Consider the following 25,796-nt stretch of genomic DNA (forward strand, 5'->3'; position numbering starts at 1 on the left):
ATATATCTACACAGACAGATTTACGACACACACAGCTACCTGTTGGTTTTACACACCAGATATTTCCAAATATTAAAGATATTACCTGAGGACTCTGCGTATTCATAAACCACGTACACACTGTCAATCATAAATCATAGATGACTGTTTCCGAATTGTTGGATGTGGAAAGTGAGTGGGTATGATCGGCATTTTGCGATCGGCCTTAAGGCATTTTAACTGACACCTCTCTGGAGCCGTCTGATGACAGAACAGGCGATACGTCATGACAATTATCCATACTATTCATCTTACATGTCGCTCGAACAGTGTCAAACAAGTTTGCGCTAGAAAATATTGATGATTCATTTATCACCTAAACAATGACGCACAACTGCTGTGGTTTTTCTTTTTTTATTTGGATCGATTTCTCACTATGAGCCAATTGTGAAACGGTTCAATATTATATGCGTTTTATTATTTTTTAACAAAACTCTTTATTGTGAGTTGGATCGTGTTTAACACCAGAATTAAAAAAAATTTATCATCTTGATTTCTTTTTAATGTTTTTTGTAATATTTTATAACCATTTGAAATAAGTCACCTAATAATGTTGATTTAAATACAAATTAATAAACGGATTAAAATGCAATAACTTTTTTTGCATGTACATTCAATAGTGATTATTTAATATAATAATTATAATAAAATATAATTATAATTAAAAGGACCACAACCTTAACTTTTAATTTAAATTATTAAAACGTTTAATTCAATTTTTTTAATATAGTACTCAATATATAATATATGAAGAGTTTCGTTGCAAAATGAGATAAATCCATTTTTAACATTTTTGTCAAAACATGTTTATTATTATTTTATCATGTTATTATTTTGTTTTATGGTGCTACTAGCTGTATTTTTTATGTTATGAAGGTTTAAATCAAAACAAAATCAACTGCAGTTGAATTGATATTAATTTGAATGCACAACAAAAAATGATATTTCTGAAAAATAAAAAAAGTTATCTTGTTTTGCAACGAAACTGTTTATATCTTCTATAGACCGTTTCAGCAGTAACAAAATAAACAAGCGGCTTTCGTGGTCTTCACGTAACTTCCGGTAAACTCCGCTAAGAATAAATAAAAACAAAGTTCTTTTAGAATAGTTTATTTATATAACAAGCAAACTAAACAACACGTAGATTACATAGGAAACCAAAACATTTGTTATTTGCGACAAGGTATTTGTTCAAGAGTTCAGTTTGGCAAATAGTCAGTCCAATAAACAAACAGAAACTGGAAATAAAGTTCTGACAAGACGCGTATCGCGTCACCGCACCGCATGAAACGGTTTATAGGATCAGCTATGTCTGGCTCTCCTACAATGTTTTTTTTCTCCCAAGGACTTTTTATCCTATAAGGGTTTTTCTCCTAGGAGTTTTTTAACCCCTTGGGAGTCAACTGAAATTAGCTTAACTTAGAACTACGTTATGTTACATTTACGTTACATTATTAATCCGTTAACTTAGCTACTGTACTGTGCTACATTTTTGTCCTATGGTTTTTCTGTTTTCTCTTGTTTTTATTTATTCACGCTGCTTTTGAACAATTAAACAATTGTATAAAATTGAATTGAAATATTGTACACAGCAGAAATATTTGTTTCATAATTTTATTTCCGAAATAAAATGTTCCCTTCTAAAGCACTCTCATACATTTAACGGTACGTGTAACATCATGAAATCATTTTTGGCAGCATATTAAAATGAATATAGAGAAAAGAATCAGGACAGGATTTTTCCATGTATCTTACTTTTATTTGATTTGTTCGAGTTTAGCAAACTGTGACTAATGGCTGAATATTTAATCATCAAGAAGGTTGTGGTGATGTAAGTTTTGATTGTTTATTAATAAAAAGCTTAAATTAGAAATGTCTAACGTGATGTGGTTCGTTCGCTTGTAAGCTCTGTGTTCTGGTCGTCCTGTAGAAATGAAGTTATTCAGTGACAGTGTTGTTAATGAGGCTGTTTTGGTTGCTCTGCTCTCTCTGAGGTACTCTACAGTATAAACAGTTCACTTACCCCACACAGAAAGGGGCTAATCAAGGGAATTATTGTTTTCCTGCTTCAATTTGCCGGCTCCCATTCTCCGGTGATTGGGAAGAAAATGTGCTATTGTTCTCTCCGTTAATGCATGAACTTTCAGAAAAAATGACATGGATGGACAGAAATATGTATGTTAAAATATAGCTGCTCATTTAAACACTCTTAAATACTGAATTTCTGATGGGAATTATCTGGAAATATCTGGAATTAATTCTTATTGATCATTTGACACAATGATTCCTCAAAGTATGTCCCAATAACATTGCTTTTTGCACATCAGCTGTAATGCATTTTTCTTTTGAAGATCTTATATGTGACCATGTCTGTAAAATCCAGGATTAAGTCTATTAATCTAATAAAAAAATGTATTTTATTAAATATATCAAGGTTATTTTTCACAGAATGTTCTTTACATTATGTAGGATCGTGACTTTTAATAGATCTCAAATATTTATTTAATTAATTTATTTAATTAATTTTTTTTTTTTTGCATAAACCAACAAACAGGTATTATTAGTCCTGCATCTTATGCACTTCTTGTGTAAACACATACACTGTAAAAATAGCTGTAGTAAGGAACCAGAAATCCTTCAGATGTGCATGAGGCTGTTACAGTTTTATTCTGTAAATATGCAGACTTGTTAATGTTTAATGTTCATTTAACTTTGAATAAACGTGTGCCAGTAAATAACATACATTTAAATCCACTGATTTGTTTTGGCAAACCACTAATACTGTAAACGGTTCGACAGAATTTTTTAATAATGTATGGATATTTTCCAGCGAGTGAAAGCGTCTGGTTGATGTTTGAATGGGTACAGATAGCAAACAGAAGGGAAATCTCCTCAATTAGTTCTTTAACAGCAGGTTAGGCTGAGATCTCAGAGAAGACTGCACTTATAAGGGCACGGCGCCACAGCCAGCCGCACGAAGAACCGTAAAAATAACCTCTGGAGGAGGGCGAGAGCTTTAGAAGTCCAGTCTATCTGCCAATTACCATTTTACTGCTGTTCTTTAGTTACTGTATGTTTGGAGGGGCCATTAGCAGGTGTGCCTGCATGGGCTGTGTGACCCAACACAAGCCTTCATCTTTAAACAAAACAACCACTGACAAGAGATCTGTAGGACTACAATATGAGCAAAGACAAGTACGTATACATATACAGTAAGAAAACAACATTACAGATCTTCCTGTAACCTGACTGTAAACTGACTGTAAACAGCTTTGAAAAATGCATTATTACTTGAATGTAAAGTTTTAGTTTTTGCACAAGCAGCTTCAAGATGTATTAAGTGCAAACGAAGAAGAATCTATACATTATACATTCCTGTCTGTATGTTGTGTTGAAATAGAGATCATTTTCATATCCTAAAAGCATCTTATTTTATTTGCTAAAGATTTGCCTACCGATATTCATTGCAACATACGGCCATTACAAAGCAAAGAAATGTAAAACACACACACGCATCACACATTTAGAGAGACTCTGATCATGCTACGACTCCGTCTTTTTGTTGTTGATGGCTGCGAGATCATGTGATCGACATCATTCACTCAAATTACAGTACTCAGCGGCAGCGCGCTTCCTGTGCGTGTTCTCACACGTGAAAAGGGAAGAGCAAATCTAGATCACTTGCATTCCTTGGCTTGCTGTTAAGATGTCCTACACAAATGTGCTGTTGCAATTGCCCTGGTATTCACGACCGTAAAGGCAGCTTCAAAAAAAGGCATTCGCCTCAGCACAACAGCAAAATAATCCGCTTACTGTAGTGTATATACACAAATGTAATGGACTCGGACAGAAAACGACCGTGTTTGGGAGACCGTGTCCTTGTCTCACAAATTTGACATTCTGTGTCACTTAAGGGGACGCTTTGCGGTTATACCCAACATTTCATTCGTTATGGGCCAAAATATTTTCTTTCTTACAAAGACACCCCAAATCTTAATTAACATAATATTATAGAGGCGAAAGACGGCAGAGGCTTCACTCGACGGGTAAGATAACCTTTCAAACCGTCTCCGAGATTCACACAGTCAAAGAATAGATATATCGGGACAGTCCCAGATTTCATTAGCTTGGAGAGACAATAATGGTTTTCATTCGCCTTTCACGCCAGCCCTCCCTGTCATTTCCCTGCCGTGGCGCGTTTGAGTGCGACTTGATTGAAAGGAACCATCATATGCACATCCGTGTTGTCCCACACCATTCCGAGAGCAAACCGTTTTAGATCCTTAACTATAGCCGCTGCTGTGATTGCTCAGTCGCCGGCAATTTCCTAACCGACCACCACCTGAACAATGATGTGTTCAGCCCTCGGCGCTCCGGGCCTTCTGAGGGGAATCATTTCACAGTTTGGAGCGAGATCTCCATAGCAACTCCTCTTTGAGGGGTTTAGAATCACCATCCAGTAATTCTATGATCATCAAGCGCAGCCTTTCCCAACCGTTCTTTTCACAGCGGACACGGGCGGCTGGGGTGGGGTGGGGGAGTGGAGGGGCTTGTTGAAGCTGTTCTGAAATTCTACAGTCTATTTCAGGCAATTCATCCAGCCGGCCTCCATTAGAATTCAAAATATTTCGACCTTCAATCACCGAGCGTGTTATGTGGAACCGCTGCGATCTCCAGTCAAGACGGCCGAGCGTTTTAGTCTAATCACCCGGGACGAGCGAAGACAGAGAGAGAAACTCCTCGATCGGAGCCTAATCAAAATGCTCGTTTAAAACGCTGACAGTCTCTCAACACGGCCAGTAAACACGCGCCGCTGGATCGAGGACCCCTCCTCTCCACCGCTGCCGTTCCAAATACAGTAGATTTTCTCATTGCCGTGACGATGTCTGTAAATGTTGTAGTGTACGTCACTGATAAACTCTTGTGCTATGACGTCAACGTGTAACATTGTAAGCAAAATGCTTGACTTGTGAGCACTCAAGTGAAATGGGACCAGTCAGACAGAAAGACACCCCGGTGGCCTCGCAACCAATTTGGCCCGCAGCTCCATTTATTTTCATTAATTCACACAATGTCGCAAGCATTCTTGGCAAACAGAGGAGGGGTTGGAAAAGGACTCGATGCACACACAGGACATAGTTCGCGGCAAAAACAAGTTCATTTTAAATTACATGAGGCCACTTTCTTTAAAGCAGGTTTATATGTATTCTTTGTATGTTTTATTGTACTGTTTTCTTGTATATCTGATTGCTTTATAGGGTTAAGTCATATCCTTTGCATGAGGGGTATGGAAAGGAAGTATGAGCAACTTTTTTGCATAGCCATGCTTGTCCACTACTTAGGTCAGCTCCACCCTTAAATTAACCCCTTAATGTTTTTGGTGTATTGATTTGGGTTGTTCTGATTCTGAATCAAGTAACTTAATATAGCATTTGAAGACGCGACACCCCGAAGAACACAATGGTTACACAAGTCTCTTATTTCACTACATTGTGGCTACACTTAGGGCGCACTCGCACTATCCAAACCAAACCGCGCTCGGGCGCGTTTGACCCCCAAAGCCTGGTATGTTTGATAAGCGTGATTGCTCTGTTCCGCGCCCGGATCGATTAAGGGCGCACTCACATTATCCAAACCAAACCAAACCAAACCATGCCCCAGCGCGATTGTCACCCCTGCCTACTCCCCCAGATGCACCCTCACACTGTACTTTTTATCGATCCGAGTCCGGGCGCGCTTTCGTCATTAAGATGTGATTGTTTTGAAAAAAGCAGGAAGTAAAGCTCTCTCTTAACACTGGAACCCACCGTAATGATAAGTCTGTGTTTTTTTATTCAGAGTCGTTTGGTGCGCGATTACAGACAGCCCTCTCACATGTCATCATATTGCTTAGTTGATCTGTCACGTGCGCACCTCGAACATTTACGTAACCCCGCTGCGCACATCAAAAGGTTTTTATGGCGGCAGATGAAGGTGAGTGGTCGCGCAATTCTTCACCTTTTGAATCGCGCTCAGGCGCGAATGCGCTCACACCACAGCCTTCCGTGCCTGAGCCCAAGTGAACCGCGCTCCGGCCCACCTCTGCAACCCGGCCGCGGCGCGATTAACCAATCTGCGGCCGAGCGCGGAACAGAGCGATCACACTAGTCAAACAAACCAGGCTTTGGGGGTCAAACGCGCCCGAGCGCGGTTTGGATAATGTGAGTGCGCCCTAAAGTACAGTGTAAGTGTGTGCATCTGGGGGAGTAGGGAGGGGTGACAATCGCGCTGGGGCATGGTTTGGTTTGGTTTGGATTATGTGAGGGTGCCCTTAGTGTTTTTAGAGGACCTTATTTGTGCTTTTGTATTTAAAAACTGAAAGGCCTTTTATTTATCAAAATTGTTTCTGGACTTTTAAGTTTTAAATAGATTATTTTGTTATTTTATTCACATATAATATTTTTTGCCTATTTGTTGCACTGTTTTTTTACTGTTATATTCAGGGTTCCCACACCTTAGTTAACTTCAAATTCAATTACCTTTCAAGGACTTTGCAGGTCCAATACCCTCAAATTCATGGACTAAATGTGGGGACACATTTCGAGAGCAAGGTTACATCATGTTAAGATTACAGTTCCCTTTCGAGGGAACTTGCGCACATCACTGCAGTGACACTTTGGGGACGCCTCCAGGGGTAAGTGTGTCTGAATGTGTATATCAAATTCAAACAATGGTGAGGCTTAATGACAAAGACAGGGTGAAGCGGGAGCCAGGAAGTATATCACTATCCGAAATATTGCCAAAGACAGCGTTACAGGGACATAGGAAGTATGGCAAGGAGACGCAGCGTCTCGTTCCCTTCTCAGGGAACAACAGTTACATACGTAACCCGAGACGTTTTCGTGTGTCAAACACAACAATGCAAGAAAGCATTTTAGTATGAATCAACATTGGCATACAGAAGATATAAGCATTTAAAGCCAACAGTTTAGCACGTGTGCTTAAAAAGTCTAATATTTTTATGATATTCCCCTACACTATTAATCGAATAATATGGATTTTTTTTTCAGAAAACTTCTTGCATAAAATAGATTCAAGCACTTTCAATGACCTGTTTCTATGTATTTATATTTTCAAAAACTTCCCAGGGCCTTGAATTTTTCCGTCCAGATTCACAAACTTTTAAGGATTTCAACGACCCGTGGGAACCCTGTATATTCTAAAACTAAAATACCCTTTCAGTTTACAGTGTTAGGGGCCAGTCACACCAAAAGCGCTTTAAACGCTTGCAAACGCAAGGCGCGACGCACTGCCTTTTTTAAAAAAGAGCAGTGCGACGCGGCTTTTCATATTGCTAAGCAACCACCGAGTCAGCTGTCTTGTCAATCAAATATCGAAGCGTGAGCGCTCTTTTGCTGTTAACTGTCATATTAGCAGAAACTTTAAAAAGAGGGCGCTTGCTCTGACCTTGTTTGCGGATGAGAGGTGCACAAACATGCAGGAGAGAGTGAGCGAGTGGAGTCCGGTTCTTAAAAGCAACTGTAAACTTCCCTCACCACAACGTAAGGCCCGCCTCTCCCCTCATTCGATTGGACAATGGAAGACGCGAATGACGTCAGGCGCTTCTCCGCTCTCAGTGCTCCTTCAAAAACGCGTGCGCGGCAGGCGGCAGAAAACCGCAAGGCGCTCGGCGCGCATAAACAGCGCGCAAACGCTCACTGCCCATAGAATATCATTCAAAAAAGGCGCCTGCAACTGCCATAAACGCTTTTGGTGTGACTGAGCCCTTAGAATTGTGTCTGCATTTAAAGTTCTTTTTCACGTAAGAAAACTAAATATTCCTGTCAAATGTCTTTCAGATAATAAAAATACTCTAGTTCACTGTATGTATTTGTTCATGTTTTATACAGAAAGTCTAACAAGCACACCATAAAATAATTATATCCATTTATAAGTAGCTAGTAGTATGTACAGCTGTATATACAGATACACACCCAGGTATCAGATCAGTACTCAGTATCGGCCGATACCCTGAGCCCAAGTATCGGAATCGGTATCCGGAAGAGAAAAATGGTATCGGAGCATCTCTAGTATTGATTATTACTGGCAAAATCATGGTTTTACTACAGTAACTATGGTTTATTTTTAATCATTTAATCATTGTTTTAATAGTTATTTTGTAGTAACTATTGTTAAACTATAGTAACGACAGGCTTTTTTGTTTTACTTGTAGTAAACTTGTGGTTAATTTTCATAAGGGCAAACCAGCATAAGTCATCATAAAACAGTATGAACCATCATCGACATTCACGCTGTTCCTACTAAAAACCCATCTTGGACCAGTATGGATAGTAAATGTCTAGTTTTATATTTTACCTACTTTACTACAAGTTGCGTATGTTGTAAATGCTGACCAGTATTTTAGATAAAGAGCAACAGTTCATTGGGCAGTTGGGAAGATGTGCAGCCGATAACACGAAAGTAAATCTTAGATTACAACGTGACAACACTTTACACTACCCAATGTTTCCATACACTTGTGTAGGTTATAACCTACGTTTTAACCACCATTAGGAGATCAAAATCATATGAATGACATCAAAACAGTCATCCTACAGTAATGGGATGCTGACTGCTGGCTAGCTAACAGAGAATTTCATGTGGATAGATTGTTAGAGCGGAAAAATGCCTGTTTATTAACATGCCACATCACAAAGCATCTCTCAGGGATATTTTATAAAATATGAAATATGGTAAACCATATTTCAGGTCTGAGGTGTCAAATGCTGAAATTCAAGAATTTGAGGTAATTCGCCACAAAAATCAGGTCAGGGTGGGCAGGGTGCCAGTTAACACATCAAATCATTTGAATCGAAGGCGTTCGCTTCTCGCTTATTGTTTGGCTTGGTACCAACTCTGTGTAAACATGAGAGGATTTCTCATCAAGCCATCTTCCATAGTCTGGCAATTTCCACATGCTATGTGTGCCGTGCCGAATTGCCGCACGCAGGTGCCGGAGTCACTACAAAAGGTGCCGATTTGGAGAGGCCAAGCACAACAGCGGCGGTCCAAGTGATCAGCCGCTTCCAGCCTATGTGAAAATGTGCTGCTCCGGGGAGCTTTGGGCTGCTAATGGGAGTTGAGCAAGAATAACAGTGTGGGATGGAAAGAAGCTCATAATGCGCACCAGACTGCAGCATTTGAGATAGACGGAGAGGAGGACGACCACATGTCTCTCGGCTGAAGTATCCCATGGGTTAGGGAGCGCGGACCTCTTTCGGAAAACGAGGCACGCCGAGGCTTCGGTTTTCAGCGCTCAGATCCCCAAACTCCTCACAAATAGTTTCTGGAAGCTAGCAGTGAAAGTGAATACACTGTTTACACAGCTTTTTTGGGAATCATTAGAGTACCAGAAAATATATCCGAGCCGCTCACACGCACACGCTGGGTATAAGGTTGAGCAACGTTTCCTTGCACTTCAAAAGTCTCTGCAAGAGGCGGCAATTCCAGTCCGACCGCTGCCTGGCTCCAATCACACGCTGATAAAGCTGCTCTACGTCTGCTTACAGACAAGCTGCCGGCAGCGGTTCAACCCATGAAACAACCTCGACTATCATAGCGAGACACAATTGCTCTGTTCCAAAACCTGGTGAGCTGCCCACAGAGGATCATCAGCTGTTTCAAAAGCAACATACATCACATCAAAATACATCACATGTGTCCTTCATAGACACAACAATCCCACAATGCATTGCAACATGCTTAAAGAAAGGTTTACTAGAACCACCAATTTAGGGTTAGGGGTAAGGGTTGTATTTCCACTGGATTTCAAACACACACAGTATATGAATAATTCACGTGAGTATCGTGACACTTTTCACGAGAAGCATGAACCATAAAACCCGAGCATGACATTATGCCCCCCGCCATTCATCTACTTATGTCCATCTATAATCATTACAGATGATTTTCCAGTTTGCTGTGCGGTGCGAATGTCCATAAACACCCTGGATTTTTTTTGTTTTATGTAGAACATTCGATGCATTTTGGCAAACGTTCATCTCGATGCAAGAAAAAGCGTGTTCCCACTACCATATAATTATAAAAAGAAGAGCCCTGGATGTTGAAACATGTCCCTGCTGACACTGGATAAAACATTTCTATAATTACAAAACAAAGACAGAAATTGTTAATGGTTAAGTGGTGGAGGAACCATTTATTCTCAGTGGAATCTGTTCAAGGAAAACAATGACGAGCGAAAACAGTGAGCCGTAAATTCATAAAAGAAAAGTGTCTGTTTTATGGGCTGGTTTTCCAGTTCCATTCACAGGCTTTGTTTATGATGGAGATAAAAAAAGAAGCTGGATATTTCTAAACATACAGAGAGCCATAAAATACAGCAACGTCAAAGGCGTCGAAGCGTTTAATCTCTTTAATATGCCACACAAGTACAGCAAAAAACACAAGACAAATGTAGACTAGGACTAGATATCTACATTTTCTAAAGAAAATATGAGTGCCGAGTCTGACTGCTCATGTGAAACTCATTGGGCCGGTACCAGAGAGTTGCATGTGGGTTCAAAGTGTCTGCTTAGCAGCGAAGGTCAAGCATGTCCAAGTCTTAATGACTAAATTTAAAATGTGCACCAATAATGCCATTATTTCCAATAAACAGAGTAAGGATTTAATCACAGTAAAATGTGTACATAACATTTTCATTATTTTTATTATTCACTAAAGATTGTGATTGTTATTCACATACAGTACACCAATGTATGGCACAAATGATGAATTCACTTGCAGTAGGTGTGTTACTGGCCACTGTTTTAACAAATTTAAGAAAAATCCTGAAATACGTTTGGAGCGTGATGAACACAGAAATACCATCTGTAATGGTTGTATTGTCACACTGTCTCTGGATGAAGGTAAGAAGCAGAAACTAGAGTCGGAAGCTGTGTTTTCATCACCCCAATTTTATGGCATTTTGAAGTATCGCATAAGAAATGAGGGATGGAAACCCCAAACTTTGAATAAAAATCCCTTAAAGGGGATATTACACTTTTTTGAAAATATACTCATTTTCCAGCTTCCCTAGAGTTAAACATTTGATTTTTACCGTTTTGGAATCCCTTCAGCTGATCTTCGGGTCTGGCGCTACCACTTTTAGCATAGCTTAGCATAGTCCATTGAATTTGATTAGACCATTAGCATCAAACTAAAAATGAGCAAAGAGATTCGATATTTTTGCCATTTAAAACTTGACTCTTCTGTAGTTACATTGTGTAATAAGACCGATGGAAAATTAAAAGTTGCGATTTTCTAGGCAGACATGGCTAGGACTATACTCTCATTCTGGTGTAATAATCAAGGACCTTGCTGGTGTAACATGGCTGCAGGATGCGGATTGATATTACGCAACGTCTGAAAATAGTCCCCTTGGTAATTTTAAATGGCAGAGGACTATTTGAGCACTGCGTAATATCATTTTATTTACTGTTGGTTATCAGGTTACCAATACCACCAAAATTCGTTCTAACAACTTGATGGACTGCACCTAATTCGTATTTGTTTGTTTTTCATTTTTTTCAAATTTTGAAAAGATTTGCTTCACGTTTCGATGAAAACCCAGTAAGTCATGTTGACAGAGTACAAGAAAAAAAAATGTAAACTATCTTCTAGGCGATAACTTGGATTGTTTAAAGTAATAAAACACATCTTCTCAATTAACACAGATCCTGGAGTATGACCAAAACTAGTGCAGTGATCAATTTTTTACTTTGATGAAATTAAAGATAAATCTTACTCAGAACTTTACAATACTTTACATTAAGTATGGTGGAAAGCAAACAATATCAATATTAATGTATAAACTGCAATTAAACATACTATAATAGACTAGGTCCCACTTAATGTCATTCCAAAGAGCCATTAGTTTAAAACTGAGGTGGTGGGTATATGAAGTCTATGGTTGTAACTATTGTAACAATAAAATGCTGAAAAAAATGTTCCCCTTAATGTCCAAAATCACTGAAATTACAGGGATTTTACACATGAAACAAAAACGAGTACATTACAAAACTAATAGATCTGTAGATTTTAGCTGCTTTCAGTAGACGCTTGATCCTTCTTTTGACTCCTCTTTGGTTTAGCCACTGATCCATTTTTACGTTTTTAAAACAGAATGGCAAGAACTGATATCACAGTTTTGCAAGTGCTTTAAAAATCTACTTAAATAAGTGACGATTGTATAAACACTTGCCTAGTTTAGGTCATCTTTTGGCGACCACTGGGGGGTTTGGCGGACCACTAGTGGTCCGCGGACCACACTTTGAGAATTACTGCCTTAAGCCAATCCAATACCTAAACCTAACGGCTACAACAACTACCTTCTTAGCTATTCATTACCAGTAAATTGGGAATTTACTGAGGCTAAAGTCATAATTAATAATCAATAAGTGTTCCCTATACTAAAGTGTTACCACCATATTTAAAATTTACACTGTTTATGTCTTTGCATATATCCAGGGAAGCTCCAACAGTGATTTGTAGTCTATGAGGACTTTACTTGCCAAGAAACCTTGCCATTAGATGACACAACCGCTGAGTGTTGAAATGTCTTGGGTGAACTGATAGGAGATTTGTTTGATTAATTTCATTTGATATTATCTTGATATTCAGATGTGTTATAGATTGGTTTTTGACAACTGCAAAAACAATGCATCCAATTCTCATAAGGTTGTTGATTTATTGTAGCCTGGTCCAACCAGACTCTCGTACATTCATTTAATTTGTACAGAGAGTCTGGCAACGCTCCATTGCAAAGCGTTACTTCCGTTAAGGAGGGTCCTCTGTTGAAGTTTAAAACTATTGGATCTGCCCAGAGTCACTCAGGATGTGCCATAGGCGATTGCTAACGTGTGGTCGTGATGTATATCATGCGCCGAAACCGGCCGGAAACAACAAGTAAGAATAATCAGACAAACAAAACTTAGCAAACCTGGTTCTTGCTCCGGCTTTAAAGGAATAGTCTACTCATTTTCAATATTAAACTATGTTATTACCTTAAAGGAATAGTCTACTCATTTTCAATATTAAAATATGTTATTACCTTAACTAAGAATTGTTGATACATCCCTCTATCATCTGTGTGCGTGCACGTAAGCGCTGGAGCGCGCTGCAACACTTCGATAGCATTTAGCTTAGCCCCATTCATTCAATGGTACCAATCAGAAATAAAGTTAGAAGTGACCAAACACATCAATGTTTTTCCTATTTAAGACTAATAGTTATACGAGCAAGTTTGGTGGTACAAAATAAAACGTAGTGCTTTTCTAAGCATATTTAAAAGAGGAACTATATTTTATGGCGTAATAGCACTTTTGGGAGTACTTCGACTCGCCTGAAAAGTCCGCTCCCCTTCTCACTCTCATAATGGGAGAGGGAGGGTGTTACTGCGGCGAGATTCCTTTAACTTCTGTATATTCGGCAGTTTTGCAACAACGGACCGAATAGCTTTTCTCACGTCTTTCTCCGCTGCCATTACTGAACTACAACTCAAACTGACGCACGACCTCAACGTCATCGTTCTTAGCCACCCCCATCTGTTCGCTGATTGGACCTGCAGATTTTTGCAGGAGAAAATGAAACTCTATACAGCAGTCCCAGACGTAGTACTGAAGCGAAATGAAAATTAAGCGGAAGCACGTAGGAGGGCGGAGCCAGGCTAGATTTATTGTGCATAGCTGTCAAAAATGACAAACCATGTGCGTCACTGCTATTGCTATGAATGGGGGAGATCGCAACGGTCTAGAAAAGACAGGGTGTATCCCAATTTAGGGTCTGGATCCTTTTAAGGCCGCAGCCTTTGAAGGCAAGGCTCGATATTTGAAGGCAGCAGCCTTTAAAGGCCACGAAGCGAACTTAAATAAGACGGTCTAGCCAAGGCGGGAGTTGCGTCACTTGCTGTTCCCGCCCACTAAACTTGTCATCGAGACACAACAGTTGAGACCTATCAGACTTTTAAAAATAAATATGGAGGCAGATTTTTTTATTTTAGAAAATATAACACATCGATGCAGATTAAACTCTCCGACAGTATGAAAAATTCACCAACCTTAGAAATATACAAAAGCAAAACGAACAATATAGCAATAATAATATTAATTCACATTCACATCATTTTTAATAGTAAAACAGTCACAAGGACCTTTAATATGCAAAATATACACTTTTATTTAACTACAGTTTTGAATGTTTATTTCAATATACCCAGACCTCACGGCGCGCATTGAATCTTGGGATATCCTAAGCTGTGAAGGATACATCTATGGTTCTTTGGTTTCAGTGGGAAAAAGGCCTTTTATGTCAAGGAGCCTTTAAATTGGGACAGCCTTGTTGTGGTCATGCCTTCAAATACGGCCTTGGAAGACTGCAGCCCCTGAATTGGGATGCACCCACAGTCTTGACTTCCAGGAAAAAAGAGCCAATCATCAACCTTTTAAAAATGACGTCATCTGGGGGAGGGGCTCTGTACAGACTTGCTTGTTCTTTGCAACAGTCCCTGCTGTTTTGCGCATGCGCAGTATCTGACAGGTCTTGCTTTAGTAAGACCTGGAGGTGTTGCAAACATGGTGGCGTAGTGACACAACTGTCTTATAAAGACTTTGAATGCACTTTAAATGTACTCTCTCGCTTTAATCAGATTAATTTTAACCTAAACATTCCAGAATTTTTTTATAGATTAATTTGTGACTTTCTTATGCAGATAATTTATATTTGCAGCACTTTTGTGTTGATATAAAGATATAATAACATTACAGTAATCTAACACATACTATACACTGCAAAAAATGACTCTCTTACTTTCTTAATGTCTTGTTTTCAGTACAAAAATCTAAAAATTCTTAAATTAAGAAGCATCAAATTACCTAAGAAAATAAGTCTAGTTTTTAGACAAAAAAATCTAATTTAAAGGAATAGTCTACTCATTTTCAATGTTGAAATGTGTTGTTGCCTTCACTGGGAATTGTTGGTGCATCCCTCTGTCGTCTGTGTGCGTGCGCGTGGGCGCTGGAGCGCGCTGCGATGCTTCGATGGCGTTTGGCTTGGCCCCATTCATTCAATGGTGCCATTTAGAGACAAAGTTAGAAGCGACCAAACACATCAACGCTTTTCCCACTCAAGACGAGTAGTTATATGAGCAAGTTTGGTGGTACAAAATAAAACGTAGCGCTTTTCTAAGCGGATCCAAAAGAGGAACTACATTCTATGGCGCAACAGCACTTCTGGGAGTACTTCGACTCGCCTGAAAAGTCCGCTCCCCTTCTCACTCTCATAATGGGAGAGGGAGGGTGTTACTGCGCCGAGTCGAAGTACTCCCAAAAGTGCTATTGCGCCATAGAGTGTAGTTCCTCTTTTGGATCCGCTTAGAAAAGCGCTACGTTTTATTTTGTACCACCAAACTTGCTCGTATAACTCGTCTTAAATAGGAAAAACGTTGATGTGTTTGGTCACTTCTAACTTTATCTCTGTTTGATACCATTGAATGAATGGGGCTAAGCTAAATGCTATCGAAGCGTCGCAGCGCGCTCCAGCGCTTACGTGCACGTACACAGATGATAGAGGGATGTATCAACAATTCTTAGTTAAGGTAATAACATATTTTAATATTGAAAATGAGTAGACTATTCCTTTAAGTGAATTTGTACCGAGCCCCTAAGGTGACATTGGAGTAAAAAAAGTAAAGTTTAGTTTTATGTGCTCACGCGAAACCTTCATGTGCAGAATTTTTTAAGTTTAGTTTCCCGTGCGCGCGCAAAAGTTTCACATGCGCATGTGAAACTAAACGCGTTAGTTTCACGTGCGCACGCCAAACTTAACTTTATTTAATTTTTGTCCCCTTAGGGGCTCCGTCATTTTGTGCTTAAAGAGTAACTAAACCCTAAACCATTTTTTGAAGTTAATTATCTGTAAGAATGGGGCTTTAATAGGGCATTATAAAAATTGCAAATTATAAATTTTAAACTATGCAGTGAAATGTTAATGTTTATTACTATAATTTACTACGTAAAGATATTTTTTCTTTTATAATATTTCATCCATGCTAAAATGCTATTTTAAAATGTAATTTAATGTCATCACTCTCATAAAGACACTCAATAACAAAATCAGTTATATAGTAGACAATGTCACTCCTCCAAATGCTTCAATAGCTTGTTGACTTCTTTTAATTTGATACTAGTAGCTTAGCATAACTGCTTTCTTAACTGCTTATAAACTGTAATTGAACTTGCACAGACTTTATTTAACTCTGCATAGTGAAGACACCTTTACTGTTTGCCAGTCATATACAAGCCAACGCACTGAAGCCTTTTCATCTACATGCATCCCCCATCACCATCATACTGCTGTTACGCAATGAAATGCTCTCAAACAAACACAGTTTTCTTCAAGAAAGTAAGATCATTTTTGTTGCTAATTGAGTGGCTCCTTGTTAGTATGTGCAAGGTTGGGTTGATCTTTCTATCCCTTAGATACAAACTAAACTCATTACTGCATAAAGGTTGACTCTCATCTCCTGGCTTGATCTACAAGTTTGCATTGCTCTCTATTTATGTGCATATTAATACAGAAAATGTAAATTAATAGTTGTAGAGAAAGCAAAAAAGAGTTTGGAGAGGTAAGGCAGGAGTGTCTCTACAGAAAAATGGCCCTGAAGATGCTGTGACACCAATTCATTCCAGTGACCAGCGATAACGTTGACCATAGAGACTGGCTAGACAATAAGAATGGAGGCTCTGTATTGTAACCCTGTCTCCAGCACCTCTCGCTCGTCCTGTAAACGGCACATTCACTAATCAGAGCTCTTCTCCCGTAATGGGAAAGTCAATAGCTGCATACAATCAGTAAACAAATTCTGCTATTTTTAAAAAGAGCCTCCGTCTCCATTTTAGTGCCGGCAATTTAAATTATTCTACCGTGTAACACCTTAATTGCATAAGACAAAGACGATGTCGAGAGCACAAAAGAGACATGAGAGGAGCGTAATTTCTGTGCTGCCACGCAGAGATGACATGTGATAAGCATTCAGCGCGGACCGCTCCGCCGATACCGAATGACAGTTTGTAGTTAGTCGCCATAATAAGGCAGAGACAAACAGTTTGTCTTTAAGCTGTTGGGAATGTCAGCCTCTTAATGAAGATAAAGAAATGCCGTTAGGAGCGTATCAAAGTCAGCCTGTACTAAATTCTCTTTTTGTATTTCATTAAACACGCTTTTTATTTTTTTTACGTTTAAACGGTCGCCTATCGCAGATATTGATCTTCTGAAGAGACATGTTTAATCAAGTCTTTCATATGTGAGGGTTTGAATTGTGTATTTATTATGCCGTTGTTAGTAACCCATGAAATCTCAATTGAAGTTTAGTGTCTTTTAGCTTTGAACATTTTAAACACAAGTGTACCGCGAACACTAAAAAGGGATTCGCTGCCTCAACAACTGTGACGTATCATGAAAAGTAGCTTACACTTAAAAATACAATTTTTACAACATTTTTGACATTACTTAAATGCGTTGTTCATGCCACACAAAAAATGTACTACAAGATAAACTCAAAGGTATACATAAAGTGAACTGAAAAATCTGAGTTGTTTTAACTACAATTAAAATTAAGTAAACATAACAACAGTGTAATGAACTTAAAATTATCAGTAAAAATGCTCTGGAGATTACCCATAAGCCATTGCACTTAAACATTTTGATTATTCGTGGTTTTTCAAACAATAAGAACTGGTGGGGCATTTAAATAGTTGTTAAAAAAGGTATAAAGAGATTTAGGCTCTGTTTATGTTCACTGTAAAAAAAATATTTGCTGCCTTAAATGTTTTTGTTGAATCAACTCAGAATTACAAGTCATTTCAACTTACTATTATTTATCTTGACTACAGATGAGTTGTTATAGCTACAGATGAGTTGTTAAAACTTAGAAAATTAAGTTGAATTTTTTCAGCTATATTTTATAAGTTATAGCAACTCTTATCTCTTGTCAAGATAAATAATAGTAAGAAGGCTGAACAAGGCTATCTGTGCTGGTTAGACGTAGAAACAAAAGTTCATCTGTTGCCTTAAAAATGTGAGTTAAATATACTTGAAGATATGCTTTGTTTCAACTCACAAGTAGTTAAGACAATGTGTAACTTTACGTTTAACTTTTTGGAAACTTACAAACATGAGTTTAATATCTAAAACTTTCCATGATTATTTTAATTAAATAGAAAGAGAAAGTACACATAACTTAATGAGGCTTTCATGCTTTCCAGTGTAATTTCTTCAGCTATTTCTGAGGATTTTTTCTGATTTCATAAATAATAGTAAGTTGACATAACTTGTAAACCTGAGTTGATTCAACAACAACAAAAAAGATTTTTTACAGAGTTGTTTTGTTGTAAATAATGGATTTCTGTGAAGTCACCGTCCAGTTGATCATTGTTTGCTTTGCTGGACCCTGTTCAACACATTATACTTCCACAATAATGTAAAACTTTGTTGTGCATTTCTAAAGTCCATTAAATGGAAATAATGCCATACACTTAAAAAAGTAAAAAGTTAGATCAAATTATTGAAATACTTCAATTAGTAATGTAAAATTTACGTTTTTTGTTAATAAACTTAATTTTTTTAGATGTTATCAATTTAAGTACTTTTTTTGTTGAACCAACTTTTTATATTTTATTGTGTAGCAGCCACCACGTTTTTTTAAACAATTTGAGTACGGTCTACTTGAGCATTACAAGTGTTGAATGTGTTTTTTTTTAAGTAAAGAAAGTTGAGTAAACTCAAATGTTTGTGTAAATATAGACCGTTTCAGCAGTAACTTCCGGTAAACTCCGCTAAGAATAAATAACAACAACGTTCTTTAAATGTAGTTTATTTATATAACAAGCAAAAAAACAACACATAGATTACCTAGGAAACCAAAACATTTGTTATTTTTGACGAGGCATTTGTTCAAGAGATCAGTTTAGCAACTAGTCAGATAATTAAAAAAACGAAACCGGAAGTAAGGCTCGGATCCAGACATGTATCATGTGCGTCCGATGAAACCGTCTATAATGACATTTTGTTATTTTGAATTTAAATCTCCTCAAGTTGAATTTACTTAAAATATATAACATGCACCATTTGTGCTTCATGCTTTTTAAGTAATTTTTAACAGTGAGAGTTGACAAACTATATTTTAGTACATATACGTGTATACATACATCATTTTTTCCAGAAAAGTTACTTACATTTACAGTTACGCATTTGGCAGATGCTTTTATCCAAAGCGACTTAAATTCCCTTACAAAGTATACATTTATTCAGCATGTGTGTTCCATGGATTCGAACCCATGACCTTCTGCAGTGGTAACGCATTACTCTCCCACTGAGCCATACAGGAGCACTTATGACTTTTCATGCACCCACTGTGTTTTTAAATATACGACCAATAAAATCTGGTGTGGAATGAGAAAGTCCCTCCCTCTAATGCCACCTGCCAAGGATAAAATCTTGATTTATGACTGTGTGTAGGTTATTGGCTATTAGAAAAGAGGTACACGTCTTACAGTATATCCTGTCCCAACTCCCTCCCTGGGTTTCGAAGAAAACTGTGCTTGTCATTTCATGTGGTCTTTCAAGTGAAAAGGGAAATTATATATATATATATATAAATACACACACTTTTAGCAATCCCCTTAAATGTCATCAAACTACTCCCCTCCAACCACCCCTCATAAAGAAAACTAGATGTGACCCTTCCTGTGAAAACCCAAAAATCATGCTACATAATGTAGCCTAAAGAAATATGATATTGATATCTTTAATATTGATGCTCCTAATCCCATCATTAGATTATGAGACTTTAGCCTGGATTTCAAAGACAGGGCCACATGTTTTTTATTATATGTTGAATATCATAATTCATATTGTAAACACATCTGGCCAACATGGCTGTATTTCTGAAACCTGTTTTTGAACCATTCATTGTCTAAGCAGGTAGACTTTATCCTTGACACTGCATATTGGGAAAGTATTACTTTAGCTACACTGTCCAAGCTCCAGAAATGCTCCGATACAGACCAAACATATTTCTAACCTACGTTCAGAATGACTCCAGGTGGTGTTGTTTTGTGTTAAGTAACATGCCAGCATGCGGTGGCCTTTTTCAGATGCGTGCGCTGTGATCACGATGATGAAGCCATAAAACTTCAGAGTCACTGCATTGCTCACGGATGCGCAGATAAATGTGTGTGAGAGGGAACAGGTGCGGTCCCATCCCGACCTGGCCAGACAGACGCTCTCGTACATGACTCAACTCAGAACAGAAAACTGTTGCGTGACTGGAAGCCTTTACATACCACCACCCCCCCCTCCCGAAGAAAGAAAAAACACTTACGTTACATACGTCCTACACACCCGATCGTAAAACCAAAAGTAAACTCCGATTACAATATCAGACCAGAAAACTAAACCTAACATGCTTGGGAAGGTGCATTGGCCCTGGAAAGCATTGGGACAACTAATTCTACAACAAACAAGTGGCATTTCATTTAAGGAATTTAAGGATACATCACACATTTTCACTTTTTATGAAAAAACAAAAGCTGTGTTTAAAACGAGCACATTATGATGTCAAACAGTGGAACATGATTGTAGTTAGTGCATGAACTGTATTCAATTTCTGGTAACTCTATAAGGACACCTGTGAGAAATTCATAGAAACTTACACCCACTTAAAATCTACCAGAACTATTAACTGTTATTACAAAAATCTCTAGCAACATTTGTCAACAGATGACACTTGTATATATATGGAATGGCATTCATACACTAGGTGTGGCTGGCTATAGGGAATGTGAATAATGGCACCTATAGGGGGTGAGCAATTATAGCATGTTTGTGTTTATTTATAACACATGCTTGATACAAAGTACGAACATGGTGTGAAGTCTCATTTTTAATCCTTATCTCATTTTTTACAGCATAAAACACTCTCACGCCTTAACCGAGCAGGCGCAGGAACATGATGTCTAAATATTCAACAAATCCAGAGACAGACAGACGGACCGCAGAGACAAACAAACCCCATACCTGGCAGGTGTGAGTGTGTTTGCGAGGGCGAACGGCAGCGTTGGTGGTGCCTGAAGTCAGTGTTTTTATCTGGCTCAGTGATGCAGAAGAGGAAACCTTGAGATGCGGCGCGCCGTTGTGACTTCCTGCAAATCGAGAGATGTGGTGCGCACACAGACCAGATCAGACCTGTGCAAACATAGGAGAACATATCTGCATCATCTCGTTTCCTCTTAAACACAAAAGACAATGAAATGATATACATTTAGATATAAAGGATGCCATGGTTTTATCCCAACACAAAGCCTGATAACAAGGCCTCTAATCCCATAATAGATCTGTCGGATTTGGGATTCAGGGGTAAATTGTTTGTGCGGGTGGAGTGACGGCGTGAGACCACGACCCCATGTTGAGCTGAAAGAACGATTTGTGCGCCAGCTGAAGAGTCCTTCACTCTGGGACGGGTGACCGCGAGAGCAGCTGTCTCCACCTCACCTGCTGCTGGGAATGTGAATGGTCGAAACTCAAAAAGCAATAGGGCTGAAATTGCTTCAGACTGATAACACAGGGCTCGAGGTCTTTCGCTGCCCAGAATAACGCTGTTCAATCTGACAGCAGAATAGAAGTCACGGGCACCTTAAGGGTGACCTCTAAAGTACTACAGGAACCTGTCTGTAAACACCTGAATAAAATCGTCTAAGGTCCATCAAATCAGATTGAACCCGATAATAATGGTGAAGAACAAGAAATTACGTGTAATCGGCCTTCAAATATATATATATATATATATTATTTTTCTTGCAAACTCTATAAAAACAAATTTAAAGTATCACATTTGAAATGTGTCATATACTTTGATATACACACAATATTTAATGGTACTATATGGTATTTCTAAGAACTGTTATCATTCCAAACACCATGATACTCAGATGTGTGCCACAGTGGTTGATCACCACATCCATATACTGCAATATGGCATTTATGTTAAACCAATTAATGCTAAACCATCATGTTAGTGTCCAAAAAAAAAAAAAACATGATATATGAACATGGTATTTCTATAGTGAATCTTTTTCTTGCTGATAAATCTATGAACAGATCTATCAGTCAGTGGATCTCTGCAGTGGTGGAGGGCGCACATCTCATCCCTCTGCGCATGAGATTACAGAGCAGAGAGTCGTCGTGTCGAGTCTGAGCTGAGACAGTCTCGGCTGTTTCACTGCGCACCTGTTGGCCCGTGTGTTTATCTGAGCTGGATCCTCCGCGTGTCACATACACGACAGAGTCTCGTGATCAGCTGTGAGTGTCACATTGTTTTTTCTCTGAAAAAAGCTTTTCAGTGGGAGCAAACAAATAAATACCCATGCATTTTTCTGTCCTGCTAAAACATTTTTTTAAAAATATAAAACAATGAATATGTTGCAAATCTAATGCAATGAAATTAAAGGTAAAAAGTGCATTCACAGTTGCATACCCAAGACGCAATAGTGAATCTTAACAGACATCTACAGGACAAACGCACATACTATACGCATGCAAATTTGCTCAAGTAGTAAGCATGCATTGATGCGCGCAGTGTTAACTGCTGCTTTATTGTGACACGGAGAGGATAATAGATAACATTCACCGACCACTTACTGTAGCAACAAACACGACATCAATCGCCATGACCTGCTCGTCAGAGAAAAGCCACTAAAGGGTGATGAATTCAATGCGCACAGATAAGATCACAATGTTTAAGGTTTTAAAGGTGAGATGATGCTAATTGATGCAAACAGATATTTGAACACATCTCATTTGCTACTAAAATGCACCTTACACTGCACGGACATAAGTGAAGTTTACACCTCAAAATTAAACGATTGGTGACTTTGATGACGTACGTCAACAATTATTCATAGCTGTCATGTATTCAAATTTGACTTTCACGGGAATTGAAGGTTGGATGTTCACTTCTACCGTATGTACGCGGAGAGCACGTGTGCTTTAGCATAAAAAAATGCATGCATAAAAATAGAGGCATTTTTGTTATGAAGACATAATAGAGCAAATTGAGGTAAATTAATAAAAACATTTCCCAAATCGTTAAACTCATTCATAATCCCATCTATGTCTTTTTTTCTAAACTAAAAGCAAACATCAAATAGGCTAGTGAAACAGTAATTGAGCGAAAATGTTCTGCTTTATTGAGGACGCACAGGAGTTAACCTGCTTCACTGCGCTTTGTTTTGCGCCAAAATGCGCAAGAGCATAAAGACTAAACCCGTGTCCTTTCACAGTGGTATTCTGCTACTGCATGCAAATAAATGATGAAATTGTTCTTCAAGCAGCCAGTTTTTGCTTACAGCCTCGAATCATTGAACATGCTTGAACCTGTCAACGGACATAACAGGCATTTGTTTTATTGTCAAAATCATCAAGAGCGAAAACACACACACACAGGAAAATTACTGCTGGCCTCGTAACACTTTTACAGACAAAAAACGTTCAATCGCAAAAGCAGCCTTGAGCAGTGACACAATATGCAACAGCGATGGATATAAGTGAGATGCGAGTTAATATTTGTTTTGACTCTGTTTGGATTGTTATGGGGGGAGAGCAGACTGTTTGGGGTGATCAAGTGAAGGACCTGTAGTAGAGAGGGATTTAAAATGAGCCAGATTAGTTAATTATCCACAAATGCGCTTTTCCTCTTAAGGGTGGGGACAAATTAATCCCAGCGGCAAGCGACAAAAATTCTCCTCTGAAACCTCCATCCCTGCATTTGTATCAATATAGGGCTTATAGGAGCTGGCCAGACCCTTTTAATGAATAGGTCCGGATTAATCATTCATCTTGTGTTGTTTAGCACTGTGATGGATGTATATCGTCACTCGTGACAATAGATGCGCAGCGTTTTGTTCTTAGCAAATAAATCACTCACATTGTTTAAGGTACATTGATCAATCTAATGACTTGTAATAGGCTCCTAATTACCACATTGCCGGAATGTGTGTTTTTTTATATATATAAAATTATATTTAGCCTAAAAGTTTAAAATTAAAATATACTGAGTGAATTAATACAGAATTAAAATTATTATACTAACGGTATATATATCGTAATTATCTATATATAGTTTTTTAGTAACTGAAGAAATTTGAGTAAAGCAAATAATAAACATGTCACAAGGCCAGCACAGTTATATTTATTAAATTAAATGATATTTACATTTTAATTATATTATTTAATTTTGCTGTTATTTGTTTTTATAATACATCTATAACTATATATTTTATAGGCCTAAATATTTTTTCTGTATTTAATCCGCTTACATAAATGCTGGCAGAGGATCTCCAGTATGTATATATCAATGTATACATTAATCGAATCTATTTAACATCCGTTTTTATTTTGCATTCATTTTGCCTCGCCTGTTAAGAAATGTATATCCGTTTACCACTCATCCTTACAATATCATACAGTTTAATTCTTGATTTTATTTCTGATGCCAGTGTGCATTCACGTGCATTGCGCATGCATTCATATCTAAATATGTAACCTAAACTTTTGTGAGCCTCAGTCCAATTTGTTTATGCTGAACAGACGTTTAATAGTGTTAATTGTTCCTCCGTCAATTTGCAGTGATTGCGCAAATCAAGCGATTTTCAAGACTCCGCCGCTCGTATTTGAATAAATTGTTTTATATTCCCCAGCTCTCTCCATAGGAGGGAATTTAAAGCAAAGCGCTCTGGAGTAAATTGCATCCAGGCTGACTGGCAGCGTTCAGCCTCTATAATGGAGCATTATTTGGTCATTTTGAATACTGTAATGCACAGCGTTTCGGCGGGGCAATTCTCAAGAAAATTGCTTTAACTTTTAAAAGGACAGCGATTCACTCCAAAGCAGGCCATTCTTACATTATGTCATTACCTTTAAATGTTTTAACAAGCAGCGCAACACACTACTATAATGCATTGATCTTTTTATATAAAAAGAACCACTGAGGGGAGAAAAAAGGAAATTATCAGCAAACTAAAAAAATCTTCTTAAAAAAGTATTTAATTGTTTCATCTCTGTTCTGCATCCAAAACCATTAGTATTTATTTATTTAATAACTTAGTCATTAACTTTTTGGAACTCAAGTTAAAGTAGTACAGAAAACGTTTTTTTAAATAATTTCCTGAATTTTGGGGTCATGCGCGCTCTGGCTATCCAACGGGTATTTAAAGAGACCGCGAGGCTGAGCGCGCGCGCGCGCGCATTAACACCCCAAACTGTAACCTACATACCCCCATATCCCTCCCTCTTTCTATCTCTCTTTCACACACACAAACACACACTAGCACAAAAGTCTACACACCTGTTGTGAAATCAGTCCTCTTCATCCAGGTGTAATCTTCTGCGGTGACTGGTCCTAATTTGAAGGTTCGACATATTTTGGGTTCTGTGTATCACCAAATTTTACAGCAAGAATGTTTTAGAACACGTTTACATTAAAATAAATAAAAAAACACTGCCATTGTAAAGACATTGATGGATCCGTGTCAGGGTAAAAACGTGGTAATATTACCTAATAATAACGCTAACGATAATATTTTTTAAACAATATTTTCTATCTTTAATCAAACAAAAAAACAAACTACCTACTCATAGCTAGCTAACTGAAAATAATAAATCTGTTAAAA

At 38.1% G+C, this 25,796-nt stretch overlaps 1 protein-coding gene across 3 annotated transcripts in view; it reads right to left on the bottom strand.

Annotated features, from left to right (window-relative positions):
• Window positions 1-25,796, bottom strand: part of cirsr (corepressor of RBPJ and splicing regulator) — a 50,612-nt gene that overhangs the window by 13,505 nt on the left and 11,311 nt on the right. Inside the window, exons 11-12 of one of the 3 annotated variants that reach the window (XR_008646825.2) lie at window positions 25,472-25,555; window positions 21,148-21,272 (exon numbers count right to left, since the gene is read on the bottom strand). The gene's annotated coding sequence lies outside the window, so the exon portion shown is untranslated. Of the gene's footprint in view, window positions 1-21,147; window positions 21,316-25,471; window positions 25,556-25,796 lie in introns of those variants that run through there. The other 2 variants (XR_008646824.2, XM_073854859.1) reach the window with 2 other exon arrangements.

This window comes from Misgurnus anguillicaudatus, chromosome 17 (genome assembly GCF_027580225.2).
Source record: "Misgurnus anguillicaudatus chromosome 17, ASM2758022v2, whole genome shotgun sequence".
Lineage (NCBI taxonomy): Eukaryota > Metazoa > Chordata > Actinopteri > Cypriniformes > Cobitidae > Misgurnus > Misgurnus anguillicaudatus.